The sequence below is a fragment of the Aphelocoma coerulescens genome, chromosome 1 (assembly GCF_041296385.1).
Source record: "Aphelocoma coerulescens isolate FSJ_1873_10779 chromosome 1, UR_Acoe_1.0, whole genome shotgun sequence".
Taxonomy (NCBI): domain Eukaryota; kingdom Metazoa; phylum Chordata; class Aves; order Passeriformes; family Corvidae; genus Aphelocoma; species Aphelocoma coerulescens.
In genome coordinates this window covers 30,269,602-30,275,113 of record NC_091013.1, presented here as the reverse complement: position 1 = coordinate 30,275,113, position 5,512 = coordinate 30,269,602, and positions in this window count along the sequence as shown.

Genomic DNA, 5,512 nt, shown 5'->3' with positions numbered 1-5,512 from the left:
GATTTTGTTGATTTTCTATTTTCATGGTGGGGAAACAAGCCTGAAATTGAGGTAATAGGTGCTAAAAGGCACTCTGCATGCCATTTGGTATCTCTACAGTCTACAGAGGTAGGCAATGGTCTGTATTCTCAGAGTTTCTTGAAGCTGGCCAAACTGGGAACATACAGTACAATAAACAGCCCATTTTCTGACATAGTCTATCCTAACTTCCATGTGACTAGCTGCTGAGAGCCAGGCCCAGGGAAAGTTTTCAAGTTCATAGCCCTTCCTGTTTTGACAGGTGCTCTAAGGTCTAAGAATTAAGTGCTCTAAGGATTTCTGAACTCTAGCAGAGGAGTCCTTGGGGTTTGGATGCCTGGCTGCTTCAATTCTAGAAAAACTAACAAATACATTGATTTTTTATTATAAAAAAAATAATGAGTGATGTTTCATTTTCATGAGAAGCCTTGTTTTTCTTTCCAAAATACTTTAAACTTTCAGGGAATGCAAGCTCCAAGTTGCAACCAGATCTGATAATAAAGACAATTAGATAATTATAAAGAAAAAAAGCTCTTCTAAAACCCCACTGCATAACCTAGAGAAAAAAAAAAAAATTCCTAAATAGTGGTATCATAAAAAAATTATAACTAAGGCTCTGCTTCTGCATGCCATCAGTATGTCATGACCCTCTTCTATCAGTAAGATATTAACTTCTAGTAATTCATAAACATTAAGGAACAAACAAGACTACTTAGTAAGAAGTCATTATAAACAATATCATTTGTCAACAAATTATCTTCAGTGACTTTCCAGAGAATCCAAATTAATTTTAGTTGTGTAAATTAATAAGAATTGTGTCTTATGCATCTGAGTTATGATTTCCAGAATGCCATGTATGACTTCGCAAGAAATTGTGTAGAAAAAAACCTCTTTGTTCTCAGGGAAGAGGTCAGATAGGAACAATAGTGATGCGCTAAATAATTGCTTCCACAGTAATGAAAAATGGAGTCGGTGCTGTGTGGGAGGAGACTAGCTTCCCATGCACTCTGAGCAGAGTGTTGGCCATAAGGACCTGAGACTTCTGGAATTAGCTTATGATACTGCACCAAGAAATGGCGTCTTTAACTTAAAATTTGGAAGATCTGACTTATGCACATCTTGTTTCTGCCCTGAAGTTATTTGGACACAAGAGTGATGGTTAGTTCAGTGTTTCTTTTGTGTGTAAACTTAGGATAGGTTTCTTGCCCAAAGATAATTGCCTGTTCAGACTCATCCTCACATCTGTAAGGCATTCTGGCATCTAAGGACAGGACCATCTATGGGAATGGAAGATTCTGGAGACTCAGCAAAGTGTTTTAATTTCTGTAAGAGCAACAGATGCGCTGCACAGATCCTCTCTCTGGTGGGCTTTGTGGTCTCCCCATGGGGATCCTGCTGGTGGCCTGGTGACATTCAGACATTCAGAACAGCTGCTGTTATTTTCATTCTGGATGGCTGTATCCAGAACCTGCAGGATGGCAGTGCAGCTGCTTTCCTTTTGGGGTAAGGCATGGAGCAGTGAAATGTAGAACTTCTTTAGAAAGGGAAACTATTTTTAAGACACAAAGGCTTTGTTAGTTATGTTATGATTTTTGTTTGAATATTGTCCTTGGCCTGACAAGCATAATTATCAGAGTTTCATCTTTTATAAACTGCTGGTGGTCAAATAACATACCAAGTATCAACGTGCAACCCAAAGGAAATAGTTGCCATTGACATAAAAAAGTGCAGATATGATTCTGGCTACTTTAGCCAATTGCTTCCTTCAAGATAGTGACCTCTTATTTTTCATCCTCTGGACTTTAATACACTATCTGGCAACTACAGTGGATTTGAAAACCTTGGAAGATATTTAATATTTCTGACTTGGTGGGATGAAGGAGAGAGATGAGTATGGTAAAAATATTGATGGCTTTGTAAAACTTAAATTCTTATTAATCCTTTGCTGCCCACATGCATGTCCTCACTTACTGTTGTGTGGGACCCTGCCATGCCAGTTCACCTTGCCTGGCCACCAGGGCCCCACCAAGCTGCTCTATTACCCCTCTCAATAGGACAGGGGGAGGAAATACTACAAAAAGTTCATGGGTTGAGAAAAGGACAGGCAGATGACTTACCAATTACCTTCAAAGGCAAATCAGACCTAATTTGGGGAAATTATTTTAATTTATTGCCAATTATTAACAGAGTAGGATAGTAAGAAAAAACCCCAAACTAATCCTGCTACCTCCCAACCCCTCCCTTCTTCCCAGGCTCAATTTAATTCCCAAATCTTGTACCTCCTCCTCCCAAGTGACACAGGGGGGTGGAGAACAGGGATTGCAGTTGGTTAATAACATTTTGTTTCTGTAGCTTCTTCCTTCTCACACTACTGCAAAGGGGGTGTCCCTCTTTCAGGAGACACTTCTTCACAAAATTCTCTGATGTGGGCCTCCCCATGAGCTAGATTTCTTCACAAACAGCTCCAGTGTCGGTCTTTTCATGGGCTGCAGCCCTTAGGAACAGACTGCTTCAGTGTGTGTCACCTTCCAGAAAGCCTGCTCCTACACGGGCTCCCCTGTGTCGCAGTTCCTGCCAGGAACCTGCTCCAGCGTGAACTCTCCATGGGCTACATCTTCCTTCAAGGCACATCCACCTGTTCCAGTGTGGCATCCTCCATGGGCTACAGGAGGACAAACTGTGTCATCATGATTTTCTCCATGGTCTGCAAGGGAATCTTTGCTCCAGCACCAGAAGCACCTCCTCCCCCTGCTTGGTCACTATAGGGCTGTCTCAGCCCTCTCACAGTTGCTGTGGAGCAGTTTTTACCCTTTCTTAAATATGTTCCCACAGAGTACTTGAGAATGTTGCTGATGAGCTCAGCTGTGGTCAGCATGGGTCTCTTGGAGCTGGCTGGAGCTGGCTCTGTTCAACATGGGGGCAGCTCCTGGTGTCTTCTCACAGAAGTCACCTCTGTACCCGCCCAAGCTTTGCCAAACCAAATAAACTCTGGTAAGGAATGTATCCACCAACAGTGTCTTCTTGGAGTAACGATCTCAAACTTCTCAATGAAAGGAACCATCAGAACTATCTGGGGACCAGTCCTTTCATCACCCAGAACGTGGGTAGTACTAGGACTGCATGATCGATGGTAGAGGCCAGGGGAAACTTTTACCCTGGGAGAAGTCCATCTCTATTAGAATATTATAAACCTTGAAAAATCTTTCTAATTTCCATTTTACACAAAGCATGAGATGCCTTTGCTAGCCATGAGAAGGGCACCATGACATGGGGGAACAGGAAGAACACTACAACTGCAGTAGGGTGGATACCCACCAGCTAAAAAACATTAGACCTGACACAGGTGAGGGCACATCCAACAGCAGCTTCTCCTGCCATCCCACCATTTGCCAATTCCACCAGAGTTCCCTGGGTTGGCCTCAATAAATGTAGATGGTGAAACCTTTCCTGTCAGGGTCACTTGTGTCCGAATGTTTCTGTACTGTGTCCACTGACAGTCTGTAAGGAGGATGCAAAAATTGTACCCAGCAAATATTTCCTGGCTAATAAAATTAGGTATTAGGCAAGCAGGGCTAATGTGCTACTAGGCTAAGCACTGCTTATTGGAGTAAAGTGAACTCTGATGTTGCTGAGTTTCTGTTTCCCTCTCTCTGCTTTTTATCTTTGGACTTTATCTTTTTTCATGTCATCATTTTTTCTCTTGCATGCTTGAACTCTTAAGATGTCAGTAACTTCATTCAATCTGGGTTTTCACTTTTTGTATCTTGTGTGGCTTTAGCTTGCATATTTTTCACAGCCTAGGAGTAATTTTGCCAACACAATTGAGTTAATTTCATACACTCATGCTGTGCCAAAACTAGTCTTTGAATCACCAATGGTTGAATCTCTGGATCATTGACTTCTAGTGCTGGCAAGGACCTGTGGGGCCATCAACATTCATTCATGATAACCAGTACTAAATTTTTTCTTAAACACTGAGTGGCAGCTGCACTAAGTTACCAGCAAATTTCCAGTGCTTCACTACCTTACCTTTTAAAAGATTTTTCTGCAGTCTTGCTTAACTATCCCCTGCTTCAGTTCAAACCCATTACCTCTTGATCTCTTTGCTTTGAGAAGACTCCCTTGCTTGCTGTAGTGCTATGCATACAGGCTGCCAAGGGAGCAATTAACTCCTCAAAAAAATCTCTTGATGTTTTTCTGTAAGCTCATTTTTCTCTATACTTATCAGTAGGACTTTGTTTTGGAAGATGGGCCCAAAGTTAGAAGGCATTCAGCATTGATTTTAGTTTCTTATGAAAGCTGCAGAATAGCTTTTGCTCAGCTGGCACTATCTTCTTTAGCCAGGAGCTCAGTTTTCCACCTGCACCATGATCTGGGAACAACCTGGGCATGGGGAACAGACTCCAGGATTAAGGGCTCTTCTGAGGTATGAGCACCTCCGATCTAAGTTTCAGTGGAGTTTATGATAGAATAACCTTTTATGTGTCCAGGCAATTGAAGTTAGCTTTATCTCAATATATTTAACCTTTCCCTAGATGACCCTGACATATTGTGGTTAGAGGATATTGAACACACCACTGAATGCAGATGGTTACACCAGAATTTTCGCCGCAGTCTCTCACATCAGGGAACGAGGAAGACCTTGATTCTGATGAAACCTCACAATCTTGAGCAGGGAGTAATTTGTGAGCTTTTGAAGGGGTCTGAACTGTTTCACCAAAACATTGTGGGATTTCATTGTTGCAGGTTGTTTGGCTTATTTTTTTAGCTCTTTTGCATTTTCTTTGTCATATGGGAAGTGCAACCCCCAGACCACTTTGAAGGAAGTGCTGCACCAAGAACTGGGGAGACCATGGGTGTGACATAGGTAAGATTTTGCATACTGGCATATAATTGCTACATCTTTTTAAACTGGAGTTGTTGCATGGTGACAGTAGAGTCCCAGGAATACTGGAAGGGACAAATGGTATTCACAACTCTGCCAGGGAAGGAAAATAAAAGTTTGAATGACCATAGAATAAAATCTTTCCCTCAGAGACTTAATTTAGCTGTTGGTGCAGATAACTGTTTTTTCAGCACCTTCTTTGATCAGCTTAGCTTCAGTGAAGCAGTTTCCTTCACTGAAAACTGTTCCTGATTCTCCAGAGACTTTTCAAGCTGTTCTCAGGGAGCTGCTGCTTGATTAGGCCAGGCAAAGCTGTTACTTGTTTTCAAGCAAAATATGTTTCAAAGTACCTTCTGCCATATGAGTATCTCTGTCTGCCCCAGGCAGAATATTTATTGCACTATAATTGTGCTAAAAAGGAACAATTTGCAATGAAAGGAAAACCTATGCGAGTGGTAAAAGATTGTTTTGGAACTATGAGATTAATTGGAACTATGAGATACTATCTCTGATAGGTACTTAAAGTAAATTGCTACAGTAATTTGCGTGTTCAGCTCTATTCAGTGGGAGGCGTCTCAGAATGAAGCTGTGTATCTTACTGCTACGGAT